Genomic DNA, 19,329 nt, shown 5'->3' with positions numbered 1-19,329 from the left:
GCAGTCAGGCTCTTCTCTCTCTGAACACAGAGAGAGACTGTCTGCTTGAGCTCCTGGCTCAAGCCTTTATAGGGCCAGCTGGGCCCTGATTGGGGCATGGCCCCAGCTGAGCCTGCTTCCTCCCAATCAGCCCAGGCATCTTGCCCTTCCACAGCCCTCCTCCAGGACTGTTTTAAACCCCTCAGGGCAGGAGCGGGGTAACCACCCTGCTACACTGACTTAGAACAACACTTCCTCAGCTCTTGTTCCCTTATGCCCCTACTCTACTTGCGCTACATTGATGACATCTTCATCATCTGGACCCATGGGAAGGAGGTCCTTGAAGAATTCCACCAAGATTTCAACGATTTCCACCCTATCATCAACCTCAACCTAGACCAGTCCACACAAGAGGTCCACTTCCTAGACACTACAGTGCTAATAATAGATGGTCATATAAATGCCACCCTATACTGGAAACCTACTGACCACTATACTTACCTACATGCCTCCAGCTTTCATCCAGACCACATCACACGATCCATTGCTACAGCCAAGCTCTAAGATACAACCGCATTTGCTCCAATCCCTCAGACAGAGACAAACACCTACAGAATCTCTATCAAGTGTTCTTAAAACTGCAATACCTACCTGGTGAGGTGAAGAAACAGATTGACAGAGCCAGAAGGGTACCGAGAAGTCACCTACTACAATACAGGCCCAACAAAGAAAGTAACAGAACGCCACTAGCCGTCACCTACAACCCGCAACTAAAACCTCTCCAGAGCATCATCAAGGATCTACAACCTATCCTGAAGGATGATCCCTCACTCTCACAGACCTTGGGAGACAGGTCAGTCCTCTTCTACAGACAGCCCCCCAACCTGAAGCAAATACTCACCAGCAACTACACACCACACAACAGAAACACCAACCCAGGAACCAAACCCTCCTACAAACCCTGATGCCAACTCTGTCCACATATCTATTCAAGGGACACCATCATAGGACCTAACCACATCAGCCACACCATCTGGGGCTTGTTCACCTGCACATCTACCAATGTTATATGTACCATCATGTGCCAGCAATGCCCCTCTGCCATGTACATTGGCCAAACCGGACAGTCTCTACGCAAAAGAATAAAGGGACACAAATCTGACATCAGGAATCATAATATTCAAAAACCAGTAGGAGAACACTTCAGTCTCTCTGGTCACTCAATAACAGACCTAGAAGTGGCAATTCTTCAACAAAAAAACTTCAAAAACAGACTCCAACGTGAAGCTGCAGAACTGGAATTAATTTGCAAACTGGATACCATCAGATTAGGCCTGAATAAAGACTGGGAGTGGTTGGGTCATTACAAAACCTAAACTTAATTTCCCCAATACTAATTTCTCCCTACTGTTACTCACACCTTCTTGTTAACTGTCTGTAATGGGCCACTCTCTTACCACTTCAAAAGTTATTTTTCCTCCCTTGGTATCCTGCTGTTAATTGATTTATCTCGTTAGATTGACCTCACACTTGGTAAAGCAACCCCACCCTTTCATGTATTTATACCTACTCCTGTATATTTCACTTCATGCATCTGATGAAGTGGGTTCTAGCCAACGAAGGCTTATGCCCAAATAAATTTGTTAGTCTCTAAGGTGCCACAAGGACTCCTCGTTGTTTTTGTCAATACTGATGGGAATTCTCTGAGGGAATTCTCTAGGACTCTTTTGGAGACTCAAGATTACTGCAGTGCATCACAGTCTGGCTTTTCCCCTTTCTGGCCCCTGACATGTCTGCTCCCTGCCCAGATAATCCCCTATGCCCAGTGGAGTATGTGACATAGAGAAGAATCCTCAGGAATGGTGCAAAAGGGACTTAACCAGAGCCGTAATGTAGTTCTTTGTTACTTCCAAAACACTACAGGTTGTGAACATGCCACATCTGAACACTATCTTCCTTTCAAAATTATCTGGAGGATAGAGATTGTTTTTTGCGACAACTCATTTATGGATGGGGTATAATTCATAAGTGTATATAAAATGTTTTTGCAATCCTCAGAAAGAAGACCTTGTATACAAAAAGTTGCTAATATAAAGTAGGAGATTGCAGTTTGTAGGTGAGAGCTTGCATGACAGTCATTTTGTCTTGTACTTCCAGTCATTGTATGGTGGATGGAGGGAGTCTCATTTGCCAAAGATGATATGAAAAGGGGGAAACTTGTACCTAGGTGCCTGGAGTCTACCACAAAAGCTCTATAATGCACAGAGTACATTTCAGGTCACTATTGCATGCTTGAGTGCATTTTTAATTCCTTTTTTAAACACCAATCACTTCAAGTAGAGTGCATAGAGTTCATGACACAAACACATCTGGATTTCAGTTGTTGATCTGAAATATTCACCGTCCAATATGGTGAAAGCAGATGTTGGATTGGCAATCATAGTAGATGTGAATGATCATATGGGAAGTCCCATATGTAGCTTAGCTGAGAGCAACAAAGCATACCAGACTGTCTTAAATTGTGTTCTGGATTTATGAATGTTTGCTTATCCACCCTATTCATCATTCCTCCTCCACTATGGGAATGGAAGATTATTATAAAATTTGAAATGGTTCCTTAAATTCCAGAATTAAATGTTAGAGCAAACTGGTGTGGACAGAACTCAGGATCTTAATCAGACAGACTTAAGTTGAGATGAAAACTTTAAAATCACTCCCTTTTTTTGTATTAGCATAACTCTCATATTTGTGCAAAATTTGCTAAGGGCCAAAAACTTCAAACTTGAGGGACTGATAATTAAAATATGCTGAGAATCTGCATGTTTTCCACTGAAGTAGTTAGAAGCCGTGGAGGCTCATTATTTGTGCAAATCAGGCGCAGAATTGCCTAAATCTAGGGGCCTACATCCATAGTTTATCTATGTCAAAGTGGCCTAATTTTTCAGAGGTGCTTAGCATCCCCAGCACCCATTCACTTCAATGGGAGCTTTGCTGGAGTGAGGATGACAGGTTTTGGCCTCTCACAGATGTGGTTACTAGAAAGCCCACAACGTGACATGGAGGGTGGAAGGGAGGAGGATGTGGACTAAGAAAAACATTGTCAATTTTTAGAGTAACAAAACTGAATTAATGTAATCTGAATGTGCTCCTCTGCATTGAATAGAGTCATAGATTCTAGGACTGGAAGGGACCTCGGGAGGTCATTGAGTCCAGTCCCCTGCCCACATGGCAGGACCAAATACTGTCTAGACCATCCCTGATAGACATTTATCTAACCTACTCTTAAATATCTCCAGAGATGGAGATTCCACAACCTCCCTGGGCAATTTATTCCAGTGTTTAACCACCCTGACAGTTAGGAACTTTTTCTTAATGTCCAACCTAGACCTCCCTTGCTGCAGTTTAAGCCCATTGCTTCTTGTTCTATCCTTAGAGGCTAAGGTGAACAAGTTTTCTCCCTCCAACTTATGACACCCTTTTAGATACCTGAAAACTGCTATCATGTCCCCTCTCAGTCTTCTCTTTTCCAAACTAAACAAACCTAATTCTTTCAGCCTTCCTTCATAGGTCATGTTCTCAAGACCTTTAATCATTCTTGTTGCTCTTTTCTGGACCCTTTCCAATTTCTCCACATCTTTTTTAAAATGCGGGGTGCCCAGAACTGGACACAATACTCCAGCTGAGGCCTAACCAGAGCAGAGTAGAGCGGAAGAATGACTTCTCGTGTCTTGCTCACAACACACCTGTTAATACATCCCAGAATCATGTTTGCTTTTTTTGCAACAGCATCACACTGTTGACTCATATTTAGCTTGTGGTCCACTATAACCCCTAGATCCCTTTCTGCCGTACTCCTTCCTAGACAGTCTCTTCCCATTCTGTATGTGTGAAACTGATTTTTCCTTCCTAAGTGGAGCACTTTGCATTTGTCTTTGTTAAACTTCATCCTGTTTAACTCAGACCATTTCTCCAATTTGTCCAGATCATTTTGAATTATGACCCTGTCCTCCAAAGCAGTTGCAATCCCTCCCAGTTTGGTATCATCCGCAAACTTAATAAGCGTACTTTCTATGCCAATATCTAAGATAAACACCTTGCATCTCAAGGTAATAGCCACATATTCCTCTGGGGTCAAATTCTGTTCTTGGTTGCCCTTCTGAAAGCAGAATTTTATTTCTGAATTATTATTTTTTGGGGGGAGGGACAGGAGAATAAAAAACTAAAATAAATGGGAGTGCAAATGGCCAGGAATTCCGTTCTTATTAATGGGTAAGAAATAAATTAATAGATATCGAACAATAAGAAACAATGTGAAGTAAAATCCCTGTAGGCAGGGTGTCTCCTTAGAAAATCAAATATTGAAGAAGCAAAATATCATGCTGCATCTGGATTATTAGAGAGCATCAAGAGATGGTGAATGACAAGTAAGGGGATGATGTTATATCCTGGGAAGATCGTGGCTGTGAAGATACTAGGAGAACTTGGGAGGTCTTTATTTACTACCAGACTGACAGCAGATGATGATGGTGTCTCTGTGACAACCATATCTTGCCAGGGAAAAGGCCAGTTTCACAAATTATGCACTGTAAGGGTCATTGCATATTTTTGAGAGAAACATTATACTTCACAGCCTGTTGTCTGTGTTTTTTGGTTGTCACATACAAAATCTTTATTTCCTCAGTGTGTACCTTTTTGTTACATGTCCCCACAGAATACTGTGCCTGTACTTCAAGTGCATTTATTCAGAAAGGAAGTATAGTATCTGGATACAACATAATTATGGTCATGTTCAAAACTTATACATTTCTGGGCTTACATCATGAAAGATCAACATTCTGCTTGCTTGGATTTAGTTTGAGATCAGCTGGAAAAAGTCCAGGGTGCCCATCTTACAAGTGAAATAGCTGTTGTTCATTGAAGTCCCTTTTCCCACAGTGCTAGAGTGGTAGCTTTTTTTTCATTTCATACCTAATGAAAACAGATACTGAAAACTGGGAGGTGGGGAACTCTATGAAAATAAGTGTTCCTGGCTGTCATTCAAAACACATTTATTTGTTTAAAAAAATTAAAAAGATGATTTTTTTCCAAAAGCTTCTCTGTAGGTTAAGCCTGCTTACAATAGTATTGAATAAAAAGCAAATTCTGTATCTACCATGGCACAAATCCCCCTATACAATCAGGGGGCTGTTCTCACACTATTTCTGACAGTCTTTTCTGAAAGAAGACACCTCAAGATCAAGTACTGGAGACGCTTTCCCCACCCCTAGTCTCTTACAGGACAAACATTACAACAGTAGAAATGTCCAATCATCATTGGCCGTTTTAATTTTATTTAATTCCTAACTACCTTTCCCCTCTTTAATTTCTACCCCCTGCCTCAAAAAAATATTTACAAATGTCAGTGTTCTATAAAGGCTGCTTGGGTTTTAAGAGACAACTGCAGTCTAATGTATCTGGTGTGTCAGTTTCTGTTCCATGCTACTGTTTTATTCTGCAGTGGGAAAGGAGCAAAAATAGCAGCGACTGCAATTCTGTTGGATAAACATCACTGTGAATTCTAGCTGGTATGAGCAGTCCCTCACTGGTCAAAAAACACCCATATCTGTGCCACTGCCTTGTCCTGATCTGCACGTTCTAATAGTAACTTGTTAAGGTTACAGTAGGATGAGATGATCAGACACTTAGCTGGTGTTTATATATACAAGAGGGGTTATTTGGGCAAGATTACATAAAAGCTACATATTTGTTTAAAAGTCATTAAATATATTGCATTCAAATTCGGTAAAACTACAGAAACCGAAGTTGGGATATAACCAAAATTCAACTGTTTGTTAAATAAAGAGAAGAAAGTTCTTAGAGCCTGCAAATACTTGACACAGGTTCTACGAACCAAAATTATTGGCAAACGTACCACACTTCCCAACTTTGTCCCCCAGTACAGATTAAATTTTCTCTTCCTCACCCATGATTGTTGTCTCCATTTTACCACTGTAAAGTCTTGACATCAAAAATGCTGAGTCATGAAACTGAGGTTATGGAGAACTAGATTTATACCAAAGATATGCCAGATAGGCTTACTGCACTATTGCTTATCCTGTGTTTCTCATTCTAAGACGGTGCTCCACATTTGGTCCCTGGTAGTCTGCTAGTAAAGAGCTCAAAGGCTTAAAAGTATAAAATAGTTTACCTTGTAGCCTGTCAAGATAATTTTGCAGCTCCTTCCTATGCAACAGCAAAGTTTTATGCTGTATCTAAACAAGGTAATCACATGCTGAGTCGAAACTGACTTTTGTTCTACATGATGCAAAGCAGAAATATAATCCTGCACAGTTTCCTGAATTTGCTATCTTTCTCCAACAGATGGCAGTGCATTTCTCCTGTAGTTAGCCAAAAGTTTAAAAACATTTTGTTAAAAATAGATGCCCCACATTCTTAATTGTCAAATCTTTTTCTATTTATTGTTAGACACAAATCAAAAGCTGTTTAGATCTTGGGTAAGCTCACTGTACAATAGATAAAAACATGTTTAAAAAAACCCAAACACTTCTGTAGTTTATAAAACAAACTTGTAATACCAGAAAATGCTGAACAACTTGTGTTTAGACCTATTATACCTCTACCTCGATATAACGTGACCCGATATAACACGAATTGTGATATAACGCGGTAAAGCAGTGCTCTGGGCGGGCGGGGCTGCGTGCTCCGGCAGATCAAAGCAAGTTCAATATAACGCAGTTTCACCTATAACGCGGTAAGATTTTTTGGCTCCTGAGGACAGCGTTATATTGAGGTAGAGGTGTATTTATTAAGTGTGAAAATTTAGTTGCAAAAAGTTGAGTGCCTAATGTTAGGCACCTAAATCCATGTGTCGGTTTCTTAAAGAAATGTGGCCTAATTCTTGGAGCCGAGCGCCCACAATTCCAGAATCTATGGAAATCCGGCCACTTTGGGTGACTTAGGTACCAACATTTGAAAATGTTGGTCTTTATCATGAAGAAGTCGTGTTGTGAGCTTCTAGGGCAGGAATTTTTTATGATGTGATTGTACAGTAGCTAATGCAGTGGGGGCACTGATCATGATTGGAGCCTCTTGGTGGTCCTGAATATGGAAACTGAAGCATTTCAGAGAAAGCGACAGTGAAGGCTCTTCACTTAATCCATTTTTTCCTAGTCCTCTAAATTTAGTTTCCAGGACCTTTCTCTCTTACTTCTCTGCATTTTTGGTACCAATATGTACCACAACCATGGGCTTGCTCTAGCACTCACTGGATGTTTGTCTAAATGCCTTGTGAGATCCATCATCTTCACACCCAGGAGACAAGTCACTTGAATGGTCTCAAGATCACTAACACCACGATATTGATTGGCCTGATTCTCTACCGCTTTGCACCTTGTGTAGTCATTTACACTTGTGCAAAGAAGGTGTAAATATTACCACTCTGACCTAGCAACCAACTTGTATTCTCCTTTTGCACAGGTGTAAATGACTGCACAAGGTGAAAGACAGTGGTCAGCCTGGATAGTTCTATTGTTCACACTCGATCACCAGGGCCTGTCTCTCTGAACTCTATTCACAACTTTTGGAGTCACCTACAAACACATTTAAATATTCTTCAGCATTATTGCCCAATTAAACCAATAAGGAAGTACGGTTAAGTACTAGTAAGATTCTCAAAAGTGCTCAGGGTTAGCCTAACTCTGCCCCCATTGAAGTCAATGGGAGTTTTACTTTTAAATTATCAGCATGAAGTGTTATAGTCGGTTTTTGGTAACCTTATTGGAAAAAAATCCCTAGCCACGATATCTTTGGGATAAGTTCTTATCCTGGTGGGTATCAGCCCACTCCTTATCCTGTCAAGAAACTGGCCTGCTGTTCTGCAATCACATTGCTTCCTGTCAATTGGTATAATGATTTGTGGACACAAGGAGCTGACTTCAGTATCAGTTACTGTCTTCCTGCTGGTTTGAGGATACTTCCCTCTTTAATTCCAACAGCATTTGTAACACAGTAAACAATTCTGCTAAATTTTTAAAGGTGAAAAGGGGAGCAATATGTCAGCATCAAAAGCCTCTGGCTGGGGTCCTTGTCTTAGGCACAGAGGCTCAGCCCCCAACTATCTACCATCAAGTGAGCCTAAGGTACCCATGACATAGGAGAAGGCCTCAAGTCCAGCTGGAGGATTGGCAGCTGTGGCAAAGGAGAAGATGCCCTTAGCGGATGGTTAGTAGTTGTTTAATTCTCAGCCTGCTGCTTGTAGCTTATATGAACAGTTTGGCTGTTCACTGGAATTTGAGCTGAATTCCTCAGTGTTTGATGGGGTGGTATAATTTTAAAACGGTTATCCAGCAACAGTAACTGATGGGCTCTGTTCTTCCATGGATCTCAGTTAAGATTTTGAATACTGAAAAGGGGGAGCCCCATTCACTTTCACCCGTTCTGTGGATACTCTTTTGTACAGCTTTGCTGTAGCATACAATGGTCTTAAATCTGGAAATCCAGTGGAAAAAAGCCCACTTAAAGCCATTTAATATTTTGCAGACCATAACAAAGGGAGGGCTGGGGATTTCACTGTTTCCAAGAGAGGAGATACCTGTGCATGACCAACTTTCCTCACATTCCAAGGAAACTTAAAAGACCAAACGATCCCAAGGAAACAGCAATGTTTTCATTTATATTGAATGTGACAAATGTGGGAAAGCTATTTAATAACTACTACTAAGTTATCTGGATCTGTCACAACCATGCTGTTTCTTTACCATTTATAAGGGGTGGATATTTAACCATAGGGGGTCTGCCTGGGTAGCAGAGCCTGCCTATCTAAGGCACCTGATAGCAAATACATAAAGGTTGATAAGAAACAACATAAGAATGAGTAGTCTTACTTGCTCTACTCCTGGGCAGCAATCAAGGCCAATTTGAACAAGGGGGGGTGGGATCTGGCTGAGGCCTTGTCTTCACTAGGGAGAAAGGAGTGTTCTTATCTTGAGTCCGCTAACTTGAATTAACCAACATGAGGTACAGGGTGACCAGACGTCCCGATAAAAAATTGGGACTGTCCCAATATTTAGTTGTTTGTCCCGCGTCCTGACCCCTGTATGGTCAGGACGCCATTTGTCCCGATATTTTTGCTTCAGCGGCAGCCCCCCGCCCCCATGTGTCCTGATATTTTGTTCTTGTCATCTGGTCACCCTAATGAGGTAATATAGGTGCTATCCTAGTAAAGACAAGGCAGTTTGTAGTTTTTCACACAAGTTAGCAGGCTGAGGTAATAGGCTCTTTCGTAGTCTCTAAGGGCACGTCTTCACTACCCGCCGGATTGGCGGGTAGCAATCGATCTATTGGGGATTGACTTATCGCATCTAGTGAAGATGCGATAAAATCCCCGATGGCTCTGCCGTCGACTCCGGAAATCCACCGCGGCAAGAGGCCTCACAACCAGGTAAGTCGACCTAAAATACGCATTCACGTAGCTGAAGTTGTGTATCTTAGGTCGACCCCCCACCCCCCATAGTGTAGACCTAGCCTCAGTCTACTTGCTAACTTGTGTGAAAAATGCAAACTGCCTTGTCTTAACTTACTAGAGGTAAAATCCTAGTAAACTTGAATTAGGAACCCACCTCTATTCCTAGCTAAGATGTACCTGAAAAAGATCCAAAGAAACAGAAGAGAAAGTTAGGTTTTCCTCTTAAGTTACTGGAACCGAACCGAATCAACTATCTAATTTAGCTTTTAGTGAAGCATAAGTTTAGATGAGACTGACTATGCATGTAGGCTGTTTGTTGCTTAAAATCTTTTTTTCTCTAATGCTTTGTTCCAACTGCTAAATAAAAACACTTTGTTTTAAGAAAGCTGGTGGTAAATGTCACTAGTCAGAGTTCCCAGAGAGAGGAAATGCAGATGCCTGAAACCCAGTCAGAACAAGATGGTGGTCAGTAGTTGGTACATACAGGGTGGTGTTCCCTGGTCCTGGTCCAAGAGTGGAAGAATTGCAAGAATCCACCTCAAGAGAGGTGAGGTCAAGAGGCCTAGCACCTGAAGTGGGTGCTCTCAGAGAGACCAGAATGTGGACAGAAGTTAAGCAAGGCCAGTAACCATGACACTGCAATATTGCACTCTGTGGTGTCAGGAACGTACTTTGATTGTGCATGTTCTCCTTTCAAAGGAGGATGTGTGCTCTGTTGACCATGCATAAGGAAACCATTTTGATAACGAGTATATGAAAACATGAAACACAGATGAAGGGGTTTCTATTCCACTGTGTCACTTGTAGCCAAAGGAAAGTGACAGTTCTGGAAATTAATAAGCTGTCATGTAGTGTTCTTTAAATTGCACAGATTCTGTGAAACCTTGTGCCAGGGGTCAGCAAGAGATCAGATGCAATCATCAGTTGTATCATAGTACCTGGATAGCCAACTCTGTGTTTTTCCTTCATTTCTCTTTCTCTTGAAAGATGAGATTCTTTAGGGCTTTCCTTCCAGAGCAAAGAAAAATTAACAAGAAGTGAATGAAAAGATGAATTTCACATGGGAAAGAATTGTGTGATTCCCCCACCCCGTCCCATCCATTTAATTTTAGCCTTTTTCCATTCTCCCTAATTTCATCTATCTATGAATGTCATTGGACATGGCAATCAGTTCATTGTGAACCTAATTTCATTTATATTATTGAACAACTATTTAACTACTACTACTGTACTAGTTGCTTTGGTATTGCTCAGTATGTGCTAAGTGCTCAACAGTCACAAAAAAAGGCACAATCCCTTCCTCACAGAGCCTGCATTTAGCAAGACAAACCTGACAAAGAGTGTGGGTAGGAAAAAGGGATTCACAATAAACAAATCAAGAGGCCAGCTGGTAATTGTCCATGGCCTGATAACGTGGGATCTTCCTGCTGATATAAATCAGTACAGCTCCATTGACTTCAATGAAGCTGTGCCAATTTACACCAGGTGAGCATCTGACCCTCACAATGTTTTCATGTGTTCTTATAGGATATGTAGCATATTCTGTCATCCCACATACTTACCAAAGCCAACTGGTTAGTTTCTTGTAGGTGTCATGGTAGGAATGGGTCTTCAAGAGGAATTTGAACATGGAGAAGGAAGTGATCTTATAAAGCAGCACAGGAAAGACATTCCCACACAGGCGTGTGATGGAGGAAAGAATGGAGATGCTTGGGGAAGAACTGGACAAATGAGACATTGAGTCTGGTATCATCGGGGGATTGGAGTGGCTGGGAGGGTGCATGTGTCACAAGATAAAAGGGGAATAAGGACAACCTGGGGAATTACAGACCAGTCATCTTAACTACAGTACTCAGAAAGATAATGGAGCAAATAATCAAGCAATCAATAATCAGCAAACGCCTAGAAGATAATGTGATACGTATCAGTCAACATGGATTTGTCAAGAACAAATCATGTCAAACAAACTACTAGCTTACTTTGACAGGGTAACAATCCTTGTGGATATGCAGCAAGCGGTAGATGTGGTATATCTTGACTTTAGTAAGGCTTTTGATATTGTTTCACATGACCTTCTCATAAACAAACTAGGGAAACACAGCCTAAATGGAGCTACTATAAGGTAGGTGCATAACTGGTTGGAAAACAGTTCCCAGAGAGTAATTATCAGTGGTTCACAGTTGAGCTGGAAGGGCATATTGAGTGTAATCCCTACGAGATCGGTTCTGGTTCTGTTCAGTATCTTAATGATTTAGATAATAGCATAGAGACTACACTTATAAAGTTTGTGGATGATACCAAGCTGGGAAGGGTTTCAAGTGCTTTGGAAGATAGGACTAAAATTCAAAATTATCTGGACAAACTGGAGAAATGGTCTGAAGTAAATAGGATGAAGCTCAAGAGGGGCAAATGCAAAGCACTCCACTTAGGAAGGAACAATCAATTGCACACATACAAAATGGGAAATGACTGCTTAAGAAGGAGTACTTCAGAAAGGGATCTGGGGGCCATACTGGATCACAAGCTAAATATGAGTCAACAGTGTAACACTGTTGCAAAAAAAGCAAACATCTTTCTGGCATGTATTATCAGGAGTGTTGTAAGCAAGATACGAGAAGTAATTCTTCCGCTCTACTCTATGCTGATAAGGTCTTAACTGGAGTATTGTGTCCAGTTCTAGGCACCATCTTTTAGGAAAGATGTGGACAAACTGGAGAAAGTCCTGAGGAGAGCAATAAAAATGATTAAAGGTCTTAAAAACATGACCTATGAGGAAAGATTGAAAACACTGGGTTTGTTTAGTCTGGAAAAGAGAAGTCTGAGAGGGGACATAACAGTTTTCCAGTACATAAAAGGTTGCTACAAGGAGGAGGGAGAAAAATTGTTTTCCTTAACCTCTGAGGATAGGACATGAAGCAATGAGCTTAAATTGCAGCAAGAGAGGTTTAGGCTGGACATTAGGAAAAACTTCTTAACTGTCTGGGTGGTTGGACACTGGAATAAATTGCTGAAGGAGGTTGTGGAATCTCCATCATTGGGGATTTTTAAGAGCAGGCTCGACAAACACCTCTCAGGGATGCTCTAGATAATACTTAGACCTGCTTTGAGTGCTGGGGACTGGACTAGAAGACCTTTCAAGCAAGGGTGCTGGAACAATTTGTATAGTGGGGGTGCTGAGAGCCATTGAACCAATCTGTAAACCCTGTATATGATGGAAACCACTGCAAGCCAGGGCATGCTGCAGCATCCCTACTTCCTCACCTATGCAAACTTTTTGGCCTGAGGGCCACATCGGAGTTCTGAAACTATATGGAGGGCCGGGTAGGGAAGGCTGTGCCTCTCCAAACAGCCTTGCCCCTGCCCCCTGTCCGCCCCCCTCAGAACTCCTGACCCAACCAACTCCCCCTCCCCCCGCTCCTTGTCTCCTGCCCTGGGACCCCCTGTCCCTAACTGCCCCCCTGGGACTCCATCCCCTATCCAACCGCTCCCTGTCCCGACTGCCCCATGGGAGCCCCTGCCCTTTATCCAACCCCCCCGCTCCCCTCCCCCTTACCATGCCACTCAGAGCACCAGGACTGGCAACTGCGCTGCCTGGCCGGAGCCAGCCACACCGCCGTGCTGCCTGGCAGGAGCTCGCAGCCCCATTGCCCCGCTCCCCAGAGCGCTGGCAGCGCGACGAGCTGAGGACGGGGGACAGCAGGGTAGAGGCGGGGCTAGCCTCCCTGTCCGGGAGCTCAAGGGCCGGGCAGGACAGTCCCGCAGGCCGGATGTGGCCCACAGGCCCTAGTTTGCCCACCTCTGTTCTAAGATAAGGGTGGAAAGGAGGTGGGGGCAGAGTTATAGAGGACCTTGAAGACAAAAACAAAAACTTGAACTTGATGTGGTGGAGGATGGGAAGATAGTGGAGGGATTCAAAAGCAGGTAACACGATCAGATCAGGCAAGGAAGCAGCAACGTGGCTGTCAGGGAGGCCAGAAAAGAAGAGGCGATGCGAGTCGGGACAAGAGTGTTAGCGCTGAATGGGAGAAAAATGGATGTTGGGAATGTTTTAGAGGGAAAAGTGGCAGGTTTGGGTGACAGCCGGCTAGATGTGAGGGTGAAGGAGATTAAATATCAAAGAGGACTTCAGATTGTGAGCCTACATGACAGGAAAAATGATGTGCTATCAGTGGTGACAATGAATGAGGGTGTCAAGCTGTCCTGAAGTGACTCAAGAGCATGGATATCAATCTCAGGGCAGACTGTTAGGAAACAGTACACAAACCCCAAATTTTATTGCGAGTTCTGTATTTAGATTTCAGCAACCAGTTATCAAGTGTAAAACTCCTCAGGCACTATAACATTCTCAACATGGAGTCAGAGACCCTTTGGGTACCCTGACCCAGGGCCGCCCAGAAGGGGGGGGCAAGTGGGGCAATTTGTTCCGGGCCCCACAGGGGCCCCCAGGTGAATGTCGGCGGCTCCCCCTCGCCTCCGCCTTCCCCCATCCCCCGGTGCCTCAGCGTGCCGCATCCAGGAGCGGCCCTGGACAGCGCTGCAGCCACATGGCCTGAGCTTCTCCCGCTCAGAGCCGCGTGGTAAGGGGGCGGGGCTCCAAGCTCTGGGCCGAGTGGCGGGAGCTCAGGTCCCGTGGAGCCACACCGCTGCAGCGCTGTCCAGGGCCGCTCCTGGACATGGCACGCTGAAGCTCCGGGAGAGGGGGGAGGCGGGAGTAAGCAGCATGGTAACCCCCCAGCTCCGAGCCCAGCCTCTCTGAACCGGACACCCCCCCGACCCCTCCCCCAGCCGTGACTCCCAGCTCCAAGCCCAGCCCCTCTGAGCCGGGCACCCTCTGACCCCATCCCCCCACAGCTCTGACCCCTAGCTCCGATCCCAGCCCCTGTGAGCAGGGCACCCCCCAATCCAGAGCCCAGCTCCCCACCCAGCCCTGGGCAACAGCAGCGCCACCCCCAGGCAGCGACAACCCATTGGCACCAACCATCACCCAGCGACAGCCCATTATGTATTGCAAATGTATACATACCATTAAAGCATTTAATGTTTTTAAATAATGTATTTCGTGTATTTTCAAATTATTAAAAATTAATTTTTGAATCTATTTCACTGGTTATTTTTTACATTTTCAAATACATGTTAATATAGTATTGCAACTTTTTTTTATGGAAGGGACCCCTGAAATTGCTTTGCCCTGGGCCCTCTGAATTCTCTGGGCGGCCCTGCCCTGACCTGTCTCACTACCCATGTAACCCTACCTTTGTGATCAATGATCCCTTACATCAAAGATCACAGCAATATTCAGGTTACTCCCAGTCCCAAAGGACCGGTCACTTACCCCAGGTCAATTGCACTTTAGATTTCACACCAAAGACAATGCTTGTAGACAGTCCTATATTAAACTATCTAAAGATTTATTGTATAGGAAAAGGAAATGAGAATTATTTACAAGGTTAGAGCAGGTAAACCTCTACACGCACACACGAGTTCCAATCTTAAATTTCAAATAATAATAGAAGCTTCTATAGTAAGCAATCTCTCTAGGTCCTTTAGGGCTAACCTAGGGTAAGCACTGTGGCTCTTTTGCTTATGCTTAGTAAATCCTGGCTCCTCAGAGTCCAAGCAGAATAAAGCTACAGTTGTTCCTTGTTAGGTCTTTTTAATCCCTTTCCCACTTGCACTTTGAGCTACAAACTCAGCTGATGGAAGGAATTCACTTGCACAACTCCTCTGCATGCAGGGAGGGAGCAATTGGCAATGTCTTTTGATGCAATACTCTTTGATGTTTCACAATAGTTTGTCTAGTGTTGATGGGCCTTCCTTGTCAAGCAGGATGTATCATCTTCTGTTAGAGACTAGCATGGCACACTAGTTAGTGCAGCAGTTCCCAAACTGTGAGCTGTGACCCTAAATGGGATTGTGCCATCAGCCGTGTTGGGATCATGGCAATCCCTGAGGTCCAGAGAACACCATCTTGCTCTGCACAGCATGACCTCACATGTACAGTGTGTGTGAGGTCACAATGCACAGAGGACACCATTTTGCACTACAAAATGGCATCCACACCTCAGCGTGACCTCACATGCACCATACATACAAGGTCATGCTGTGTGGAAGACAGCCTCCATGCGGTGTGATATCACACTTGTGGTGCTTGTGAGGTCACACTGGGTGGAGGGACCCTATTTTGCTCTTCAGAATGGAATTCACTATGCTGTCTGGGGTCCTGGGAGGAAATTATTAAAATGGGGTCTTGCTGGCAAAAAGTTTGGGAGCCCCTGGGTTAATGGTTCTCTCCTGTCTGTTCACACAGTTACAGAGGCTTACAATGGAAATGCTCAAATATTACCTTATAACATGGGATACAGATGTTATAAGTGAGATTAAAACACGCAGAAACTTACAAGCATTCAATGAAGTCTAAATACTAACGCCTATTTTAATAATACTAACACACAGGTGAACCAGATGGATTCTGGCTATGTGTTAATCAATATTCAAGTGAGGCAGGGGACATTGGAATGGGCTGGCACCTGTTTTGCCAGTGTCACAGAGGAAGTTACTCAATGAATTTGTTCAGACAAAAGCAGTGTAGCAGCCACCTTAGAGATTCATTGGTAGGGTTGGGAGGTGAAGGGGAAGGTTTGAGTAGGGTGACCAGATGTCCCGATTTTATAGGGACAGTCCCAATTTTGGGGTCTTTTTCTTATATAGGCTCCTATTACCCCCCACCCCCTGTCCCGATTTTTCACACTTGCTGTCTGGTCACCCTAGGTTTGAGTTAAGAGGGGAGGAGGAAAAGCACCAGCAAAAGAGGAAGATGACAGGTGAGAGAGAAGCCTGGGAGAATTCAACCTTGGTGTGGCTTATTTCATAGTGGCAAACTGAAACCTCGGTGGGACACAGGTGAGCAGAGATATCTAGGATAGGTGGGCACCTTGGCATTCTGCATTCTCTGCCACCTAGTAGGCCAATCACAGAGAGGAGCTGTGTGCCCTGAGGGGGGGAAACTGCTCCTTCTTAATGACAGTGATTTTGTGGGGTAAATAGAAATGTTCATAATAAGCACACAAATATAATAGAAACATCAAGAGACAGGGAGCTTGGGTCTGGATGTCAGGGAGATTAGAACAGTGTTCCCTTTGGATTACTCACAAATGAAGAAAAATAACTCTTTGCAGTAGCTCCTGGGAATCCACAAAAGATACAGTCTTTCCTCTGAACATGAGAGTGACAGCGGCATCTGCTGAGCTACTTGAGAACATGGCATAGATTCAGATGAAGCAAGCATGCGCCATGTGACTCCAATCAGCTGATGTGGCTCAAACAGCCAGGCACCAAGTACAGCAATGAAATTCTGTAAAGCACCATGAACATTTGGTTTTGTGAATAGTTACTGGCAAAACTTATTTGGAGAGTTCTTGATATTCTGTTAACCTAGAAATTTTTACCAAATTCACTGCCATTGCACAAATGGTCAAACAATTAGTAGATTGGCAAATTTCCTCTTATGACTATCACAAGAAGTTTGGCTCAGCTGTATATTTCATAAAACTCACACACATATCAGATATATATATTTGATTAGCCAAAATCATGTTTTCAAGTTCTGATAGAAAAACTAAGCAATACTAAGTTTCAAACGTGCTCCCACCAGAAATGTGAGCGAAAATCGGAATACAACAATTTTATTTTTATGTATATATGCTAATCAAGATAATAACCTCTTTGCAATCAGTTCTCCTCTCCACAAAAACAAATCCTTACCCCCATTTTGTGAAATTTAGAGAGCAATGTGTGTAATTAAATCTAGGTTATCACAGTTATAAGAACCGTGTTGTGCATCAGCATAATAATACATATGATATTTCTACCCAGACAGAACTGTTTCTCTCAAACCTTCTATTTGTTCGTTTAAGAGGTGTCGATGTGTAAATGCAATAACTTTAGCCACCAAATATGCATTTCTCATTCTAAATTAGCACTTAATATTATTCCAATGAATTTAATTTTGGAAGGACTTTTATGATAACAGATCAGATACTTAGAGAATGTTTGAATGTGCAGTAGGACTGGTAATGATATATATAGGTGATTTATTTATTTAACCGTTAAAAGCGCCAAAGCCTATTTTAGCTCCCTGTATCAATTTCTGTATACATGAATTATGAGATCCTGAATAATGAACATGTTATTTAAATTGTGCTGTGACACTACATAGTGCTGAGAAGTCATTTTCTACAGTTCACTATTCTCATAGTCAATGGTGCTTGACTTGATTACCAGTTCCTCACAGCCAGAGTAGATCTGGGCAGTGTTTTAGATTTGTTAAAAATTAGTTAGATAAAATTGTCCTAAATGAAATAGAGTAGGTTAGGGATTTCATTCCAGTTGGTTGTTTCTTAGGTAGATGTTAATTTCAAAGTGTAAAATACACATACTACATTATATTTTCATAGCAAATTAAAACAAGAGTAAAAGAACAGCTGCTCGCAAAGGCTAGATTCTTACCTGGACTATGCAAGGACTGATGGACAGTAAGAATCCTTTTTACATCCTAATGTGGGCTATGTGGATCTTGGGTCCAGGTGAATAGATGTCAGAGGGCACTGCACTGCTATGTACTCCTGTCCTGAAGTGAGTGGGTGGAGAAGGAGTGGGCAATGGACAGAATCTTAGCACTAGCTAACAACTTGCTGGCTAGCTCTTTGAGCAGCCATAGGGATGTCCTAGTTTGCTGATGGTATAGGCCAGTGACAAATTATTACCTTCACCCCCACCCCACCTGGAGAAAAGAGAAAGCCGAGGTATCATGACTCAAGGGATGTGTCTGAGTCATAGTGCCTCCCATGGTTACTCCTGGGGTTGTGCTGTTTATGCAAAACACCTTGCCCAGGGCTATGCCTGAAGTAAAAATCCAGCCCTGAACTGATTAGCCCTGTATGCCCCATGTGACTGAGACTGGCCCAATATATGTGTTCCCAAACTTCATGCCCATTCATCAAATACCTTGTCACAAAAATTAGTATGTAGGTGCTCTTAAGAGCACATCTGCTGTAAGAATCCCATTGCTTGACATGTATTGTACATTTAACAAGTACTTTTACAATCCTTGTGATCTTTCTGAAATCTAGGCAGTGTTTTGCACATTGGTTTCTGTAATGTGGCAGTTTATGGTCCGTTTCCATCTGAACTGATTTCTGCCCATAAACACACTCATAAAACTGCTCACGACCAAAAACAATTGCCAGCATTTCTTTCTCTACCTGAGCACAGTTCTGTTGTATTTCAGTCAGTGCTTTTCAAGCATATCCAGTCGGAGATCATCTTGCAGAATGACAGCCACCAACTGATGTGAGTTTAAATTGACTGAGATCTTATGCTCTTTATTAACCTCAAAGTACTTCAGTACTGGTGCTTCTGTGGCAAGTTTTTCTAATTGTCAAAAGGTTTTGTTGTTACTTTTATCCATGTGTTATTCTGTACTGTACTCAAGCAACATTATGAGTGGAGCATTTAATTTGTGATAAACTAAGGATGAGTCACAAGCCCATGAATCTCTTCGAGGCCTCCTGGTTTGAGGGTCTTTCTGTTCGTACAATAGTCTCCAAGTTTCTTGGTTTTGGTCAAATACATTTGTCACTGAATATGTCTCCTAATCTCATTCAATCCCATCTGACATTTGTGCCTGTTCAATTTAAGGTTCTTTTCTTTGACACATTGCAGAAAATCATTCTCTCATAAGTCTCATTGTAGGGTTTATTATTTCTTCTACCCCACTCAAATCCTCAAAGATGTGGGACAACTTTGGTATACCTGAGGAGGTCCTGACGGGAAGGAAGATGCTTAAATGTAGATGTACCAAGCAGGAAGTTGAAGGTGTGGAGTTTTGC

The sequence above is a fragment of the Trachemys scripta genome, chromosome 4, assembly GCF_013100865.1.
Source record: "Trachemys scripta elegans isolate TJP31775 chromosome 4, CAS_Tse_1.0, whole genome shotgun sequence".
NCBI classification, from domain to species: Eukaryota; Metazoa; Chordata; order Testudines; family Emydidae; genus Trachemys; species Trachemys scripta.
Note: the sequence above shows the minus strand (reverse complement) of the source record.